A 19,688-nucleotide genomic window follows, 5' to 3' on the forward strand; every position below is an offset into this window, starting at 1 on the left:
GCTGGCAAGTTGTGCCAGATTTTTCTTTGATCTAAACTCCTCAGGTGCAACTGTATCCATGCCACACCATAAAGGAAGAAATACACCTTCTGGAGCATAAATCCATCAATACCAGGAGAAAATATGCTGTTAATTCTGCTTTGCAATTCCGTAATGTGCACATATCATAGAGTATTTAAAGCCACCTGCATCATGAATATTGTATTCCTGCTATGTGAATGTTCTGTATTATTCATCTGTTTTACATTAAGGTAAGATCTAAGTCAGCAGCAGTGTCTACCTCACGTGTTTGAATGCTGTCTCATGAATAAGAAGGAATAAAGTAAGCTCATAAACATCATGTTGTACAGTATGTTGATGGCATACAGTACATGCATTATGCAGTGCTGTAATGTCGTGTTGCCATTATTGTTGTTAATATTATTCACTGAGGAATACAAATGAATTAGCACACATACAGTATAGCACACTGTTCATTCATTTAGCCTAATTTAGCCTGTGAGGCTGCTGGCTAGAGTTACCTCTGTGAAAGTGACACCTGCGGGCTGGATCACGTGACCATGTGTGACACCGATACAGGTTCTGGAGAAGTCCACTGCTGTAGTGCATATGGCTGCCTCGCCAGCTTCCTTATTCCTCAAGGAAAAGCTGCGCCACTGTGAGGCAATTCAAACCAGCTTGTGGTAAATTTGTAGGATTTAGATGAGATCGTCTTGCTTTTACTTCACAACCTTTGGGAAGCTGTTTGATGCAGAACTACTATGACTGTGAAGCATCTGTCAGTGGAGTACGACAAGGCGAATGAACGAGGCACCTACTCTCCCGGGGACATCCTCTCTGGAAAAGTGACAGTGGTGACCAGCAAGGAAATCAAGGTGCAGAGTTTTGTGGTCAAAGCCAAAGGAAAAGCCAAAGTAACTTGGTATGAACAAGAAGGACAAACCCCGGTGGTCCACAGCAACAAGAAGAAATACTTTTACTTTGAACACATTATTCTTCAGGATAAAAAGAAAGGAGATGGTTAGTATTGTCTCACATGAAGCTTCTGAGCTGATGAATATTTAAAACAAACTGCTGAATGTGTATTTATCATAAAATGCTTCTTCTCATAAGGCTCAGAAATCATCAGCCCTGGGAGAAATGTGTATCCATTCAGCTTTGAGATTCCAAATACGTAAGTGCTGTTACATCGCCCTTTAAATGGAATTCATATTTAACACTTCCTTACCATCTGGTGAAGTAAAGTAATTCTCCTTTTGGGCTCTTTCCTTACAGAGACATGCCTTCAACTTACAAGGGGAAATGGGGCACCATCACGTATAGTTTGCGAGCACAGCTGACTCAGTCCATCTGGCTTGTACAGAAAACCAAGACTGAGTTCCCTTTTCTGACCAAGTCTGAGTTTCCCTTTGCCTCCAAATCCGACATGATTATCATCGGACTTAAGGTATGACAATGATTTTCTTCCACCTGAGTCTGTTTAGGTTTGTAATAACTTATCTCAGTCAGAAGTCAATTAGACATTGTGTCTTGTGTCTTCATAAAACCTGTAGGAGCAACAACATGCGACCAGGATTACATTTTTTGGCTCCGGAAAGATTACTATGAATGTCACCTCAGAAAAAATGGGATTAAAACAAGGTAATTCCACTGAGAATATTTTTTCTGATTGTCTTAACTAAAGCAGAAATAAGTCTTTTTCCCCTTAAAACATAAACAGGTGAGGCAATGGGAATCTCTGTGGAAGTACTCAACGGCTCAGCGCGCACGGTGACGCCCAAATTCTACCTGTGTGAGAAGCAGACCTTTGTCGCTCAGTCAAAGAGGACAGTGCACACAAACGACATCTTCTGTGGGACCGGAGACTCTGTTCCAGCTGAGACCAGTCGGACTGTAACGAAAATCCTGAGCATCCCTCCACAGCTCCCGCCAACCTTCTTCAACTGCTGCATGATGAAGCTCGAGTACAGACTAAAGGTATCGTTCCTACAATGAAGCATAATGAGATTAGTTCACGGTCATTAGAGGCCCACACAAGAGTGAACAGTAAAAACAACAACCTGCTCACGAAACATGAAATCTAGTTTTACTTGTTCATCTTTTTCATGAACTGTAGATTGTTTTGAACGCCCTTGCTTGATGACAACAGCACCACACAGTGGCCGAACGACGGCCAGAGACAGGAACAGCGAGACGAAGGAGGGGTTACAGAGGACATACCTCACGGCTTGTCCGCACACTAATGAGGGTAGATGAGGGGAAAAGTGTCATATTGCAGCCTAACCTGTTCCCTCATGGCATCAGCTCAAAATGATTTACATCAGAGCTTCCAGTAAACACCGCTGTTGAAACAGAGAGACGAAGTAATCTTACAGGATACTGTCAGCAAAATGACCTCTGTTTTTATTGCATCATCATCATCTTTTTCAGAATTTATAAACCCTTAAGTAGCTTTTTCCACTTACTTTTTTTTATGGATCAAATAAAAAACAACTGTATCAGATGCATTTGTTTTTCCTTTTTGTTGGTTTGTTACAGGTCACTCTTGCTGCCCCTGTGATAAGAGATCCAGAAATCAAACTCCCCCTGGTCATCCTGCTGGGCTCGCCACAACCACGCGAACAAAAACCAAAGAGATCCATCTGGTTTCGAAAGCTTCCTGGTTAAAAGGATGCATTGGATCGAGAGGGAAGGACATGGGTGTTGTTTGACAGGATTCAAAATAACAGCACAAGTAACTATGTCTGTTTAGTGTTGTTGCATTTAAATGAGCGGATGTTTTCTAATGGAACTTCAAATGCCTTTCACGCACTGTGCATTTTCCCGTCCACTAGATGGAGTTATGAGTCACATCAGGAACACTAGGTTAATTTGACTGTAGCACATTTTTAGCTGTTTTCTACAGAAAATCCACGTCGTAGAATCCTGTTGTTTCAGCTTTATATTCCTCAGCTATTCCAAACAGATGAAGTTAATGCAGGCGTCACGTTACAGCTGCAACACTGAGGAAAGGCCAGTCAGATCCAAAACAGCCTTTGCAGCAGTTACCAATTGTTTCACAAATGAACAACAGTTTCACTGCACGTCCCAAAGACCAGATATCTCCAAGGTGTCCTGCTTCGTGTTAAGTGGTCGACTGACGTTGTAAATGACATTAGAGCAGTGACAGGAGTGGCTGAATTATTCACTTGAGTCCAAGAACAAGTATCAAAATGGGAAAAACACATTGGTTCAAGATCTTGTCCCACACTTCTTTGCTCTTCTTTTCTCTTGCATCAAACTGGTATCAACTATTTGACCACTTTGTACATTCTAGTGTTTGCATCCCCTTTTTAAGCCGAATACGTTTTAGATTTTATTATTATAATTATTGAATTTCCCTTCTGGGATAAATAAAGTATTTTTCATTTCATTAGTATTAAATATAGGGAATTCTTCCAATTGTTTTTGTTGTTGTAGCACGAGCATTACTTATATTACCGATCAAACGATGAAGAAGTAGAAGAATGACATGAAGGGACGACAAAAAACATCAAGTTCTGCCTCAGAAATCTGCCTTTATTCTTAAAAATATTGTCTGATCTTTCCCTTTTGGTAAAATGTTAAGAGAATTTTAGATCTAAGAGCCTTAAACAGAGAAGATTAGAAGAGAAATATCTCGTAGCAGCTCATTGACATCTGAAAAGAGGTTGTCCTGGCCTTCTTGAAAAGGGTCAGGACATCGTGGTTTTATTTTTAGTCGTGCACTCTTTCACAATTTGCTATGTATTTATGTAAACTCATTTTCTGAAAAGCAATTAGTGACAACACCCAATCAAAATATAAAAGTGTGGTTTCCCTATGCATTGTTGTGGAGGATAAAGTATCATTAAATGAAAATACAAGTAGCTCATGATTGTACTTTATGTAGTTACTTTACATCACTGCACTGTGGCATGTAAAAGCTAAATTTCAGAATCTCGGGTTGAACTAGTCCTATAAGACAAATATACTTTTTTAAATGAGACACTGATTAATTTGAACAATTTAGATTTAAGAGGTCATTTTTGTCTCACAATCCTCACTTCCATGCCTGTCTGGAACATTCATACGCTTCAGCAACGAGACAATGAATCAGAAAGAGTTGAGAATTAGATGTTAGGGGGTTCTCACGCTCGTCCTTGTCCATGCACTGATTTTGCAACAGAGGAAAGTATTTAACAAAGCCACATTCACGATGCTAACAGTACATGTGTTACCCAACCAGCGGTTCTTAAGTGAAACCAGGCCCATGTTCTTGACAGAGACTCTGAGATCTTTCCTTGCCCAGGAGGGGGAACATGTTGAGAGCCGAGCGTTTTATGGTTGGGATCCATCCTGGAAACATTAGATCTGGCTATTGTGACACCACATACAGCACACCCACCTACCCAGCAAGAGAGAGAGAGAGAGAGAGAAAGCAGTGTTTGGTTCTGACTCAGCACAAATAAAGCTTCACGATTTCACAGTCAGCCCACAAACCAGAGAGGAGAATTGACAGAAAACAAAAATGTTCCACTTTCAACATTAATAATACAAAAGGACAAGAGTGACCAACATGGGCTTCAGATTCCACTGTTCTGGTGTACATATCCTCCGCACTGCTATTTTTGTAATTGGAAAATTGAACTCACATTTCAGCTCACATCTGCTGCGATTGGCTTGTCATCATGTGGCACTTGAGTCTGTTAGAAATGTATTAATATTTGAGTGGAAACATAAAATGTGATTTAAATAAAATGTCAAAAATGGCTTTTAATGTATCAATTATTGTAAGTAACTGTAATAACTTTGACAGTACAATAACTATGCTATGTGGGTAGAGGAAGACTGACAGCCATTGAAACGTCTTGGCATATGTAGGAAAAATGAAAAATACAGGGTTTAAATGCTGTGTGATTGAACAGAAGCGAGATTTGAAGCGTGGTATCACACAGCACAGATTTTTTTTGCAAAATCTGCCCCCTCCACCTGCATGAAGATATCTGCAAAGCAGTGGTGTCACTCATGTTCTCCAGTGAAAAAGAAATAACTTTGGGTATGGTTGGTTGGTATGCTGCGGAACACAGCGTGACAGATTCCTCTAATCCCAGGAACACCTGCACGAAGACGCCTCTAGAGCAGCAGTTTGGTTCAGTTTTGGCAGCAGTCGTGGTCTTGGCTGTGTTGTAGTAGAGCCTGCCTGGTAACCAGTCTGGCTCCATGTACAGTGTGCAGGCTGTCAGCCAGCCAGCTCCCTACACACACGCTCACACACGCTCAAACACACACACGCACACATGCACACACACATGCACACCACAGCCTCTCCTGGTTTTGGAGAAGGGCTAGGGAGGTGTGGCCTCTGGCACCTCCCACCTCCGTAGCCAGAGCGAGTACCATGACAACCATGTGGGCCTGCTGGCGACTCCCTGTCTTCATCGGCCACGGTTGCCATGGCAACTCCCCATGGGCTCCCGCAGATCAGCGGGATGGGCGTCCAGTTGACTAACCCTCTCCCAGCTGGGGAACGGCTGAGGGAGTGCAAGAGAGCGGAGTGAAGGGGAAGGGAGGGTGTGCGTGTGTGTGTGTGTGTGTGCAGTGTTTGTGTATGTGTGTGAATGTGTAGGATGGCACAGCAGAGCCTGAGGAGGGAGAGAGAGCGAGCGAGGGAGAGAGACCTCAGAAGGAGACACAGGAGACGGGTAGTCTGACCTGCCGAAGCGGCCTATCTCTGCCTACGTACAGCCTTTAGCCAGCCAGCCGACAACAGGAACGCACAGAAAAGCTGTGGTGAAAACACACATTCTGCTCAGCGCAACTCACCGATATTTCTTTATCCAACTGTCCTCGGCTCCTCGAATTGCAGAAACAGCTTTGATCTAGCACACCCTCATTTGACTAATTGTGTACAAGCTGTTTTACATGATTCAAACGAATGTCCTCACCCTCTGTGCTTACTCTGATCCACGAGACAAAGAATCTTCCTTCAAAAAGAGTCTTTCTGCCATGTTTCTGTCATTTTCCAATCGTGTCACTGACAAGTACCACTTTTTGGGTTTGGACTCAGAGTAATAGGGCCACAGATGGCTCTGTGTCTGTAGTGCGGTTGGAGAAAGAAATGGCATCACTAGGTCCATTGGCTGGAGAGTACTGAGGGGCTTTTTCTGCTCTCTAATTGCTCCAAGCTGTGTCCCCTTGAAGGCCCAGATACACACAGATTTTCATGTGTGAAGGAACACGGCAACCAAAGCTGAAGCTGTTTTAAAGCAGCGCAATTTCATCACATTTAATTAACATTGTTTTTTTCCTTTTGAATGTTTACTATTGTGATGTTTTCCATGCTTTGAAATGACTGAAAGAAAAGAGGTGATTCAGTTAAGATCATCATAATGAAGTTTTTATTTTGGAAAAGGAGAGAGATAAACTTCCCATTGTAAACATTTTCTGATCTATTGTAAGTGCAGAAAAGTTTGATTTCATCTTTTTCATATAAAATCCTTACCATATTTTAAATGTATAAAAAAAGTGACACAAGGCAATTCTGTCAGTGTTACAGAAGGCAAGTTGCCAAAACATTCTATACTAATTCAAATAATCTACAGATTCTCCGATTATTTTCTCTATTATACGTGCAATAATACTTCTAACCTAAAACTAGCTCTACATAAAGTGTGTGACTATATTGTGCACTTGTAGTGGTAACCTTTGGAATTACAAATTGTTTTACTGTTTTAAAAAATCCCTTGACACAAGTTGTTTGATTACACAAAGGATATAAAAACAAAACAAAAAAAAAAAGCAGTTCAGTTTTATTTATGAAACTCAGAGAAGCACCCTCCCCTGCATAGGTGGACATTGCATATCTTGCAGCCGAACACACTTTCATGTCGCAGTCCCTTGTTGGTGCAGTTCCTGCAGCGACGAGAGCGTTCTGACATGCGCTCCAGGCGATGTCCATACTCTATGGGTGAATCTGCGTGCCTCTTGCGTGCCGCCCTCTCCATGCCCCTCGCCCCTTGATAGTCACCAATGAGCTGCTGCGCCAGGCGCACACGGAAGTGGCGCTGGGTGAACTGCTTGCCATTGAAGCCTGCGGGCGGCGTGCCCCCTCGGCTCTCCCTCAGGATTATGTATGCGTTGACGATGCACAGGTTGACGTAGAACCAAAGGAAGTAGCGCCACCACTTCTTACACGGCCTGCCCACCTGGTAGCACTCCCTCAGCTGATCGCAGAGGTCCACTCCTCTCATGTTCTCCTGGTACAACAGTAAGGGCAGAGGTCGAGGTACGCCGAAAGACAACCCTGAGCCGTCCATGCTGTCGCTCTCACCCCCGTCTGTCTCGCGCTGCTGCCGCCCCGGACTGATGCCCACAATCCCGGGGGCACAGTTGGTGGACAGGCAGCTCATCACCTTGACATCCCGTGTCACCGTAGCGACCAGGTTGCCACGTTGGCACTGGTAGAACTCACCCTGGGACAGCTTTCCAACGTTGCGGGGGCGGAGGACCTCCGGGTAACCTTTGCGCCCCGGCTGAGTGGGCCCGCAGGCGTACAGGCCGTCCCTCAGCAGCCTCTGGAGGAGGGGCACTGAGGTGAAGAAGCTGTCCATGAAGAGGTGGTGGTACTGACCCTCCAGGCCGCGCACCAGCGAGGTCACCACCCTGTAGCCCAGGGAGGCCACCGCCTCGTCTTCACCGGGTTTGCCTACGTGGATCTTGGTCCGATGACAGTAGCCTGAGCGGGAGTCACACAGCATCCACACTGTGAGCCCTTTCCTCAGGGGCTTGGAGGACATGTACTGGGTGGGGGAGAAGCGTCCCTTCGTGACAATGGCACACTTGTCTATGGTCAGACAGCGGTTGGGAACGTACGCGTCCCACATAGTGTTCTCCACCACATCAAGCAGAGGCCTAATTTTGAAGAGGCCGTCATAGCCACGCTCTCCACGCACAGGCTCCGACTCCCGGTCACACAGCTGCAGGTACTGGGTGAGCTTCTCAAAGCGCCTGGCTGTCATGGTTTTCTTAAAGCCTGCGTTGCCTATGAAAATGTCACTGGCCCAGTACATGCCAGTGTCTGGAAGCTGGTTGATGCCCATAAGAATATTCAGACCCACATAGGCTTTCATCTCTCTCACATCAGTGGGGTGCCAGTGGGGGTCTGACTTCCCGCTCCTCCTCTGCCGATAGAGGGCGTAATTGTTTGTTTGTTCTACCATGTGTTCAAAAAGAGAATCTGGGAAGAGTATCCGGAAATAGTCACGGGTGTCAGCATCGTCCCCCAGCGAGTGCTGAGGGCCACTGACAGCGGAGAAAGGTTCGATAGCAATGACCTGGTCGGGTTCTCCCCAGAAGTCCGGCGAAGTGCAGTCCTCGTCCAAGTCATCTTCAAAGCTGAAAAAACTCCTGCGCTCCTCCTCCTCCAAATCGGAGAAATCAATATCCGAATCGTTCGAGGTGGTGTCCGAGCAGTTGGTGGAGGTAGAATAATAACAGTCCTCTGCGTACTCCTCCTCGTCGTGCTTGATCCCGTTGCTGCCGGTGACCAAAATTATGTTGCAGCCTCCTCCTGCGATGAAGCTGGCCGCGTCCGCAGCCTCCGCCGCGGCTGCTGCTGTGCTCGTGAATCCATTCTCCCCCTCTTCTTCTTCTTCTTCTTCTTCTCCGCCGACGCCGACGCCGCTGCCGCCGCCGTCCTCCTCCGCCGCCACCACCTCCTCCTCTTCTTCTTCTTCCTCCCGCACTCCGTCTTCCTCGTCCGAGTCTGGCTTTCTGTACGGAATTTCAAACCACTTCACATCGGCCGAAAGATTAAGCGGAGAGTCTTGACTGTCGCACACCGTGCTACTTTCTGTGTCCGCGCTAGTTTCCAAAATAGTAAAAAGCTCTCTCCCTTTTCTTGCCGTCGCCATGTCGGGGTATTAAAGTGCCCCTGCATGAGTCTTTTTATGTATATTTTTTCACTGTGGAAAAATAATCGCACGAACCGCTCATCCGAAATGAACTGATGTGCACTTAACTGCAGCCTCTGCTCGAAAAAACTTGCCGGTCGTGGACCTATGCGGCGTCTATAAGCTTGATTCTCATTGTTTCCGCTCCTGGTTTTTCTGGGCTTTGTAGCGCAGTGTGGCCGCAGACGTCAGAAGCTGCATGCATGTCCTGCTTTGTAGGGCGTTTTGCGACTGCAGCTGGTGGGGTTGCTAGTTCGCTAGGCTGGCAGATGGCCGCTTGCTGTTCTAATGCCCGCTGGCATTCAGCACCATCAATAAGCCGGATACCCATTTCTGAGGCCGCGGAGATACAGAAACCACTGCTTAAAATCCAAACATCCCCAATCACACACTTGTCAATCCACTGTCAAACCTGACAGCTGAGTGAGCCGGGGTTTGTTGGGGGGGGGAGGAGGAGGAGGAGGAAGGAGGAGATGTGGGAGAAAAACTTATGGGGGGGACACACTGATCAGTGGTACAAATAAGTGTTGTTATAAAAGTTTATGGAGACTTTGATGTATGTATCCATGATAAGGATGATGCGTAAAAACGCACTAGAAACGCTCACATGGATGTTTCCACGCCGGGCAGGACTTTTTTTTTTCTTGCTACAACAGACTTTCACACTGAACTCGGGCAGAGATGCAGTTTGTTCATTCATAAACATGCTTCTTCCCTCTGACAGGTTCCTACATGAATCTGAAGCCCTATAGGCTATTGTGGAATTAGGGACCTCCCTCTATTTTATGAATGTGGGCAGATACACTTGTGTTTTACTCCAGGACTGAGGTTGAGGAGCTTTCCTTGATGGGAATGATTGATCCCCAGCAGCTAGTGGCTGCAGGAACACAATTGTGGCCTTTTCTGGGCTTACAGCCTGATTACAATTAGTATTTTTAGTATAAATCTTTCAAAATAAAAGCATTTTACTCTTTGGCACACTACAATGACTGTAAGATTTGGCAACTTGAGCCAAACTCATCAACATTAGTTGCAAATCCAAATTTTTGAGCGACAACTTTACTAATGATATGTAAATATAGATGTATTTATTAACAATTAGTAGAATAATAATTGTTAAAAAGGCTTTTGTTTTGAGGGTTCTCGCATGGGAGCTCTGGATTAGCTTTGGAAAATATGATCTGAGAAAAGTTTGGGTTGATCCAGGATGTATTTTTTTGATGTTTTTCTTCACCTTGTCTTTTCTGTGACTTATGTTATTGTACATTAAATGCCTTGTCTGCTACAGTGTATGTTCTTTATTGATTGATACGGCGTTATTAATCACACATAAACGGCCTAATGAGTCAGTTTTATTACAGCCGAGGGCAGGAAAGGCAAACCAAGATCCTTCAATTTGACTTAAAATAACAAAACTGCTGGTTTCCTCGGTCGCCTGAGAAGACCAGTTAAATCACGTCTTTCCGTATGAGGGGAGGGGAGGGGAGGGGGATGGGCTGCAGGAGGGGTCCTTTCCAAATTCTTTTAGCTGTGGCCTGAGTCTACATGGCTGGCTGAGCACTGGGTTGCTGCCCCTGGGCCCTGCTGCAGAGGCACGATTTATGCGTCCTTCCTCACTCGCTTATTGCACAGATTCTTGTTGTCTCAGTGGTATCATATTGCCTCTCAGAGCTACAGGCCTTACTGCTGTTTCTATCTGCAGAGGAGGGATTGAGGCTGTGCGAGCAGCGCACACTGGGAACCAGTATGTTGAAAAACAGTGGAAAATGAGGGAGGCTGTGGACCTTCAATATCCAGCCCAAAAATAGAAGTAAGGGAAAAAAAATGGTTCACTCCAGCGTTTCCAGGCCCCTGGAGCAGAGTACTGCAGCAGACCCCTCAGAGACTCCCGCGGTGGGGTGGAGAGACGTCGACCAATGGGGGCTCAGGCGTTCGGTGTGTGTGTGTGTGTGTGTGTATTTGTGCGTGTGTGAGTCTGTGCGGCTAACTCAGCTCCTCCACAGCTCAGATCCTTTTCTAGTGGATGAGTTCAGAGATGGTTTCTCTGTATGTGCGAGCAAATGGTGCAAACCGCTGCAGCCCCTGCTGAAGATAGACCAAACTGTTCCCCCTGTCGTTCCCTGACATCGCGTCTGCTCGGCTTATGCGTGTCTGTCAGCTTATTAAAAATGATCTCTCCTTCCACTGCCAACGGCACCCTTAGTCTCAGCTGATGTGATTGGAATTAAGAAAGCAAATCATATGCAGCATGGGGGATTTGTTGGTGAGCAAATCATCGGCTCATGTGATGAGGATGCTCGACCTAATTGGGGAAGCTGGTGTGCGGTGGTGGTATCTGACTAACTAGCTGGTTCAGGACAACTGTGACTTTATCAGACTGTATCAGACCACTGGGAGATGTTTGCATCAGTTATAGTTCAGACTCTCTGCCTCAGACAGTTTGCCATCACCATGGACTGTTTCTGTTCTGTCTTACTGTACGTTCTGAGAACCCTGTTACCTGTTTAAACAATCAGTGTGATGTGTAACGTTGACCTTGAGAAACACTCACCTGATTGCCCCCTCCCTTTAGGCAACAGTGGCACACTGCCCTCTAGTGGTGGTTGCAGAGAAGGAACTACTCAGCATTTTGGCAAAGTTGCAGTAAGGATAGAAAAAAAAGTGTTTCATGAAGTGCATTTTATTTTTTATTTTTTCTAAGAATTAATACATCTGATACTTTGCCATATTAATTGATAGTATGGTTGAGATCATCTGTGACATAAATCATGGATGTAACAGTTTAGTATTAAGCAGTGTTGTGGTGTAGAGACGTAAACCCCCCAACAAACTCAAAATCTATCTCAAAATGAATCAAGGGATTATTGTGAACATTGATTAAATGATGAGGGAGAACAAACTGTGATTTTACAGTCTGCACTCTTTGTGTTGGTTCTAAAGCAGCCAGCTGTTTCAATATGTATATATACATGTCTATAAAAGTAAACAATCCAATAATAACTACACTCTGTATTAGAAATCAAAAGGAGTACTTCAAGGTAGGCAACAGGTTACTCTACAGATCAAATGAAGCAGATGAAGAACTTTTTTTTAACTTTTGACCACTAGATGGAGGAAGAAGACAGAAGTCAGAGGGAGAAGGCACAATCTAAAATATACTCAGCATCATGTTTTATGCTTTCTGTGTGAACAAAGTTCTCTTAACAGGGCAGTGGAATAAAAATTGTCAGTCTCACTCACTGGCTTAAGCTCTGATTCGGCTGTCAGACCATGTGTTCCTCATTATGCCTTCCTTTGCTGGACCAGGACAGAATGACCAGGTCACTGAGGCCTTGGTTCTGGTCTGGCCACGTTGTCTGGGCCTCTGCCAGCTCTGGTCATAGTTAAGTTCAACATCCTAATTATTATAATTATAATCTAATTATTTTTTCATTTTGAGATTTTATTGGCTGCCGTTTAAAATGTGAAAATGAAATTGTTTTATGATGAAAAGCAGAAATACTGAAGTAAGTTTACTAGAACTCTGCAAGAAAAGTTCATTATCTGTGTTGAATATGAGCCTTTAGTCCTGCCTGTTTCTACAGCCTGGACCTCCATCATTGTGCCTAAACACTTCCTCATGGATCAATCGGTGGATAAATACAAAATTTTATAGCAATTAGCGCTGTTACACACACTTCTGTTTGATTCCGATGGTTACACGCCAGCTTGGAAGCAACTGCTCGTCCATTTCATTTTTCTTGCAGAAAAAAAAATTCGGCTGCATGTAACTAGGATGAAATTAAGAGAGAAAGAAATGCATGAGTTTGACAGATTTTAGGTGCATTACACTGTGAATGCTCACAAATATCATTTAAACTCCTCATACTCAGGGACAATTTGGAAATGTCTGTCTTCAATGACGTTGCTTTCTGCTCATATTCAAAGAGAAAATCAAATATATGAGAAAGATCCATGAGTTTTTGTCTGCTCATCTTTGTCCTGAAAGCAGCCAGTGCATTAATATGTAGAGCACGCACACTGTTCTTTAATAGACACTTATCTCTTAAATAAGAGAGAAAATGAAGTGTCTGCGGACTGTAGTGAGGGCAGCTGTTTAATTCCAACTTTTGTGCTGATAATTATTCGTCTGAGAATGATCAATTATTGTCCCGATGTGAACCGTCTAGCTGCGGTGGAACCTTTCCTTCGAGAAGATTTGTGTTACTGAGGGAATCCCACTTTTACCATCAACCCCTGGCGAAGCTTGTGGGGTGTTGTTATTTTGTCGTCATGTGACATAACACCCAGAGACAGATTCCCACAATGACGCATCACGCACCACAAAATATGGCACATCGGGGTATTGTGCAAAAGTGTTTTGTCTGCTGCGTAAGGAGAATGACCGGAAGACTTTTCACACAGTAATAAACAAACACAACAATTGTTTTGAAGAATGTGTCACTAATCCACTTACACATGTCAATAATTCACGCAGCCCTTTGTGTGCGTTCGTGGGAAAGCCGTAGCCTGAGATGTAATTAATGTTCAGTATGGATGGCAGTTGATGCAGAGTGCCCATCACTGGCTTATCCCCCTTCAGCTTAATACTTGTGCTGTGATTTTATTATTAGCTGTAAATCATCTGTTTGCGTCGGAGTCTCCCAGATTACAAGAACTGTTTACATGTTGTCTTTAATTAGATCCAAATGGCCTGGATGGGAAAAATATCAACAAATGGATTGTGGCTAGTGCAAGATTATTAAGTATCCGTCCTGCGAGTAACAAACAATTCATTCATTGCGCTGTTACGCTTTCACATCATCAGCAGCCGTTACTTAACAACAAACTAAGCAACGCAAAGGCAAGGCTCTTGTAGAAGTCTCTGTAAATCCACATCAAATGCATGTTTTGTTATACAGTTAACATGGTTTTGTCTAAATTACACCAGCTTTTGTTGGTTCTTCTGTTTGGAATTATGTGTGGATGCATGAAATAACAAATAAACAGATGTTGGTCATTGCACAAAGTCTTACTAATAGCCTGACATTTTGGTTCCTTAGAAAAAAAAAACATCCATCACCTATACACCACTTAATCCTCACTAGGGTCATGGGAGGCTGGAGTCTGTCCCAACACCCTGGACAGGTCACCAGTCTATCACAGGGCTACACTTAGAGACAGACAACCAAACACACTCACATTCACACCTACGGACAATTTAGAATCACCAATTAACCTCAACATGTTTTTGGACCTTGTGGGAGGAAACCGGAGAACCCGGAGAGAACCCACGCTGCACGGGGAGAACATGCAAACTCCACGCAGAAAGATCCCGGTTGTCCTAACCGGGACACGAACTGGGGGCCTTCTAGCAGTGAGGTGACGGTGCTAACCACTGATCCACCTTGCAGCCCCAGAAAAAAACATTTCCCTTGAATTTCAAAAGCAGCACATTAACCCTTCTCATCACTGAGCCAGTGTGATGCAAACAACATGCTGCCTTCGTTTCAGATCTTTCCGAAGGCGAATGCATGTCTCAGGAGGGAACTGGCCTGCGGGAGCTTCACTGCTCTCCTGTGTGAGTCTGCAACAATCAAGGTTAAGTGCTGCACTGCCAGGAACAAGTCGATCCACAACAAATTCAGACTCAGCTTCAGATTGGCTTTCTTTGTCATTTGAGCCTCGTATATTTCACACACTTGGCAGAATCAAAAGGCATCTTTCATTGCGTGTGCCAGGACGACTGACATAACGAGTACGGATAAAAAAAAAAAAAAAAAACTTGACTTAAAAAGATGTGCCAGGTATGTGTAATCTCCAGGTTATCCCATTCTCATATCACTCTTAAAAACCATTAAAATCTCAATTGCGTCAGTGCTGGATATCCGTGTTTTACTGTTACTTTTACAGACTTGATTTGGGATCAAGATGCCAGTGACCAGTCGCATGATCTATGATGGGAAGCGAAAAAGCTTCCAGGTTTGCTTCTTCACGCACATCTCCATGTCAAAGAAAGTTATTGCACAAGGAAGCTTGTAAGTCTTTTTATTCCCTCCTCCGTTAGTGTCTTTCTTCTTCCTCTGGAAAGTTAATCAATGGATTCTGTAGTCTTGTTAATACAACCTCTTCACATTAGGGCTGGAGAGGGAGGAAGTCTCCACATATGGACCTTGTTACCAGCCCTTGATGCACACTACAGGTCACAAAACAAGGGGGTGCGTGGGGTGATGCATGTGTCTGTGTGAGAGGACGCTCTAAAGTCTGCAAACGTCTGTAATCCTGCTGCACAACCACAACCACTCCTCTGAAGTCGTATCTTGAGGTACTTACTGCTTTAATTAATACCGCCTATTGCTAAATACCTATGTCTACATCTGATGTTCAAATAAAACAGTTCAGTGTGAGAGATGACCAAACTTTACTAAAAAAAAGTTTGTATGCAGCCTGTCTTTAAGGGACCTAAAGGTGAATAAGACCTCTGTCTTTAAAAGGAAATGACTAATGAGCAAACTTGTGAATCTGAATCTAAACATTCTCATGACTTCGGCAAACACAAAAAGGAAAAGAAATATATTTCAAAGTGAGGAAACTATCACCCCTCTGCGAGTGTTTGGGCCGAACACAAACTATTCCCAGAGCTCTCTGTAAACTATAGGTGATTATTTTCACCAGCGATTTCGAGTGCAAAGATTTAGACATGGGAGCGGTTAAGAGAGTGAATAATATATCACCATGTGGCACTGTTTCAAACTGTCAAGCAACACTTCCGCAAGAGACAAATTACATTACGGGCTGTATTTCATGCACATGGCTTTTAAAGTAATTTCCCGAAAGTTACTCTGCGAGTCGATGAGCCGAGGGTTCCCAGTGTGGTAGTTACGTCTATCTGTTATCAATTTATTTGGATCTTTTCTCCACATTTGGTGCTCACCTACAGGCACATATGTACACACACACACAGAAGAAATGCTGGTATCTGCAACCACAAGGAGACGAGACGTCTTGATTCAATATGACTAAAGTAAAGACGCATATTTGTTTCTTTACTGTTGCTGTTGTGGCGTCATAGCCGAGTGCTGGGAGGCCTGTTACTACGAGACATCATCGCCCTCACTCAGCCTGAGTCATGTCTGAGAGACCAGGAGGGGACAGAGGAGCCTTTGTACCACTCTCAGTTCCCACATCTGAAAAATGTGTCTTATCTGGGCAAAAACACTTTTCTCTCCTTCGCTAGAGCACATTCGTTTTAAGCTTCACGACACTCCTAGATATTAACCGCTCGCTTTGCAGCACAGGCGCAAAAAGAGAGACTCGACGTAAATATCTGAGAAACCGCTGTGGTTAGCTGCGATCAACCGTTCTGCTGCGGATTTTCCTCCTCGTTCAGCAATTTAAACCTCGTTTCGGTCTTTGCGTCACACGCAGACACACCCATAGGCAGGAAAAAAATAAAAAATTAATGGCGATTAGGAGCCTCAACAGAGCAACTGGAATCAAACACAAAAACAAACGCAGTTGCCAAGACTCAAACTAATGTTTTACACCAAGAACACCAAGAGGCGGTGAAGTGACAGTTTGGATAACATCTCCATAACATCATAACATCTCTATAGGATTGCTTTATCTATGATCCCACACTAACACTCTAAATGTGTCTTATCTTGAAGTGTACGTAATGTGTTTGACAGCTTGAATCTGAGAACAATCCCAGTCTTCACTACAGTTTCCTTGTAAGTACAACGCAGCCATTGGCCCAGAAACCCGAAGATAAAAGTGAATTACTTATTAAAACATGTTTCTGTCTTGAGAACAGAAAAGAATTGAGTGATTCCACAGTCAACCACTACATCTCCTGTTTCAGTATATCACTTCTCTTCTTGAATTTGAAGCTACACCAGATTTCAGGCCGGTTTAACTTTAGTCGTCCCTCGGGTCACTTCTGAACTTGGGAACCGTCTTCTGCCGCTTTACGTCATAAAAGTGGAATGAATTAAAGAAACTTCCACATCTCATCCCACTGGCCAATTTTAAACTTTGAACTTCAGCAATTTCCTGTGATTGTTCCTGATTCTGTATCTGGCTGTTGTCTGGTTACGCTTGTTTTTCTTTATCTTTCCTCAGGTCTCTATTACACAAGAGATGCTGATTTCAAAACAAACGTCTGATTGAACGAAGACTCTTTGAAGCTACAGCGTCAGTAGTAAAGCAAAAACACGTTCATCTGAATGTGATGAGCTTCAGTAATCATAACTTTGTCATGCTTCTCACACCTTATGAACAAAAATATTGTATCTCCCCCCATTATTTTCTTTGAAACTCCCCGAGCTGCTGCGCGTCACCGCTCTGCTTCCTCGCCATCTGCTTCAACATTAGCATTCACGACTGGAACGAGGCTTCGACTCGAGGCAATATTTAAAAATCCGTGCTACGGCCCTCCCTACGTCGTGATTGATAAGATGCTCGCCGAAGCCATCCGGTCGCCGAGCTCGCTTGTGGAGCGAGGCGAGGTCACTCAGCGCCGCGTGTGTTAGACGATCATGTAAAGAAAATAAATAAATAAGAAGAAACACAGTTTACACTTTGGATGATTACTCAGCCTCTTGCTTGTGCGATCTGACAAGCATGTGTTAAAAAATCCCATGGACAAGATTTATTTTATGGATATTGTTTTTCTTTCGCAGATAAACAGTTTGAGGAAATAAAGCTGTCGACGTGTGAGCGATATTTGGAAACTCCTTCCTCTCAACACTCAGTTTTGTCTGTATTGTGTGTGTTGAAGGTCCAGTTAAATGTATTGTAATGTTCTGATCAGGAATAAGAAGAACTCAGTAGTGGTGCTTTGTAAGAAAGAAAAAAAAAAAACAGCATCCAAGTGGCAGACTGCCTTTCTTTTCTGGAAAAGTTCAATGTATAAAAAGAAACCCTCACAGTCAATATGCCACAGCATATGTTCTCTGTATTCATGCCACAACATGCCTGCAGCTTCTGCCTAATACTTTAATTACTCAAACCTGGAGCTTTCATTTCATTTTACTAATTCATGAAATATGTTAAGTTGAGCATTGATGGTTTGGGATATTACATTTTTTTTCTCCTTTCACATCCAGCCAGTGACTCGCGAGCGGTGACGGTGGTGAGCCGCCTCTCGAGTTTCTCCTCTGACTCAAGCTCCTTCGGCCCTTCTGAATTTCACGCTGCAGCTCCAGTTATTGTGCTTATGTGAATATTAAGACGGTAAGCCACGAGGCGGTCCCGCTGCTCTAGTGAGGCTCAGGTGAAACCAAAGACACATCACGCACAACAGAAGCGATGGAGGTCATACTTCATTTTCTGTCTGTTACTGAGCGTTTGCAGAGGATTCACCCACATAGCCCCAGAAATCTATTTACGTTTTCACCGTATGACTGTTGTTAGTGCTGCACGAGTGCTGCACAGTTTCAACAAGGCATTCTGATGTCGGTTTTGACTGCAAATAAGTGATAATATGTCATTTCACACGAAAAGAACAGCGTCAACAAATCAGCACTGTTGTTTCTCAACAGAAAACTGTTTTTATTGCACAACAGCAAATCCTGTGGTCAGATGAGTGTGAAAATGCTTGTGGCCCCGTACGACGTCACTGTTTCGTTGCATCACTGCCGTTTCCATCGTTCAGGCAAAGAAAATTTACTTTAAATCCGACTTGTGCGCCAAAATGTGGCAGGCCAATAAATAAAACAAATGATACACTTGTAGGCTAATTAGAACCACTCCATTCTCTGGTACAGTTTTCCTCTCACTTATGAAGATGGTAAATCCTTGCAGACGTGCAGCGTTGGGTGCAGTCTCTGATACAGCTGGAGATTATTCATGTTGTTACTTCTCAATTTGAGGTTACACCCATGAGTTTGACTCTTAGATGGGCATGTGACAGAATTTTCAAACTAATGACTTCAAGCGAGCTGGCGTGTTTGCTTTGGCCAGATGTGCCCGCGGCTCTGTGAGTAGCTCTGCTGTCATACGGGTTGCTGTGCCAGGACGCGCCTGGTGATGTCTCCGGCTGTGGGCACTCTATGCATTACTCCAACAACAGTCTAACCCCAAATATATTATTGTACTGCCTGTGTTTTTAGGAAAACCAATTAAACAGATGAAACACTGCAAGTCGTTCAAGGTCAGAGCAGTAGAAGACTGAAGGAAATGCCCCTGCAAAGACAATTATAGGCCAATAAAGTGAGTTATGTTTGTGTGGGAGAGTCATGATAAATCAAAGATGTTTACCGAGAGTCTTGTTGTGGAACAAGGAGAAGCCTAATTGTACAATGCATATGATACCCAGCTGCCGTCCACATGGCATCCCCCATCTTCAGCGAGTGTGATGGAACCCACTTAGCAATGATTGAGGATTTCTGTAGTGCGCAGGACAGGATTTACAAAGTGTCTTGAAAATGATTTTTATCAAATTATCTTAATGTAGTTTCCACTTGACACAGACCTCACAGCTTTATACTGAAAATGTATTGCAGTTTAACAATGATGTTCAATGGAACCACTGCCATATGGACGGACTGTAACATGACAATCTGAAACCTGCAAGTATGTGGAGAATGCTATTAGGGTAATCAAAAAGAATGCAAACACGCACTAACAATAAGGCATTTCAGAGTCCACTTGTGCTTGATCATTCAAATTTCAACAGACCCACATTTCTTGAATGAGGCTATTCATTTCAAATCTGAAAAAAAAAAAGCTCCCTGACCTGACGTGACTCCCTGC

Source organism: Stegastes partitus, unplaced genomic scaffold (genome assembly GCF_000690725.1).
Source record: "Stegastes partitus isolate 25-593 unplaced genomic scaffold, Stegastes_partitus-1.0.2 Scaffold1638, whole genome shotgun sequence".
Taxonomy (NCBI): domain Eukaryota; kingdom Metazoa; phylum Chordata; class Actinopteri; family Pomacentridae; genus Stegastes; species Stegastes partitus.